A 1,136-nucleotide genomic window follows, 5' to 3' on the forward strand; every position below is an offset into this window, starting at 1 on the left:
TTGACACTTGCGAGGCTCCTCACGTCCTTGCGTAGCCGACATTGGAAGGAAAAAGCCGCCATCTTGAGTGTGGCACTTAAACAATACCTATGTATTTATTTGTATTTGACCTTTATTTAACAAGGCAAGTCAGTTAAGAACAAATCAAAGGTGGTCCTTCTGTAGCTCAGTTGGTAGAGCATGGCGCTTGTAACGCCAGGGTAGTGGGTTCAATTCCCGGGACCACCCATACGTAGAATGTATGCACACATGACTGTAAGTCGCTTTGGATAAAAGCGTCTGCTAAATGGCATATATTATTATTATTATATTATATTTACAATGACGGCCTACCAAAAGGCAAAAGACCTCATGTTGGGGACGGGAGCTGGGATAAAAAATAATAATAATTTTTAAAAAAATACAAAAATGAATATAGGCTAAAACACACTTTACAACAACAGAGACTCCTCATAAAGAGAGACCTAACACAACAACACAACATGGCAGCAACACATGACAACACAATATGGTAGCAACACAACATGGTAGCAGCACAACATGGTACAAACATGATTGGCCATAGACAACAGCACAAAGGGCAAGAAGGTAGAGACAACAATACATCACGCAAAGCAGCCACAACTAAACGTGTCCATGATTGAATCTTTGAATGAAGAGATTGAGATAAAACTGTCCAGTTTGAGTGTTTTTTTTGCAGCTTGTTTAGACACAAAAAAAAGAAGGAAGAGCAGATCAGAAATCAGTTCAATGTAATTGAATAATCCATATAATCTAACCACTTCTGGGAAAATTGGAACACACTAAACAAACAACAAAATGAGTAAAATATCCAAAGCATAGATAATCTACTTCTACAATCTTTTGGGCTCTATAACCAAGAACAAACACCAAAAACATATACACGATCAATTACAAATATTAGAATCAGCTATCAGCTATCACCTCCACTCATTTACATTACATTTAAGTCATTTAGCAGACGCTCTTATCCAGAGCGACTTACAAATTGGTGCATTCACCTTATGACATCCAGTAGAACAGTCACTTTACAATAGTGCATCTAAATCTTAAAGGGGGGGTGAGAAGGATTACTTTATCCTATCCTAGGTATTCCTTAAAGAGGTGGGGTTTCA

Source organism: Oncorhynchus gorbuscha, linkage group LG22, assembly GCF_021184085.1.
Source record: "Oncorhynchus gorbuscha isolate QuinsamMale2020 ecotype Even-year linkage group LG22, OgorEven_v1.0, whole genome shotgun sequence".
In the NCBI taxonomy this organism is placed as follows: domain Eukaryota; kingdom Metazoa; phylum Chordata; class Actinopteri; order Salmoniformes; family Salmonidae; genus Oncorhynchus; species Oncorhynchus gorbuscha.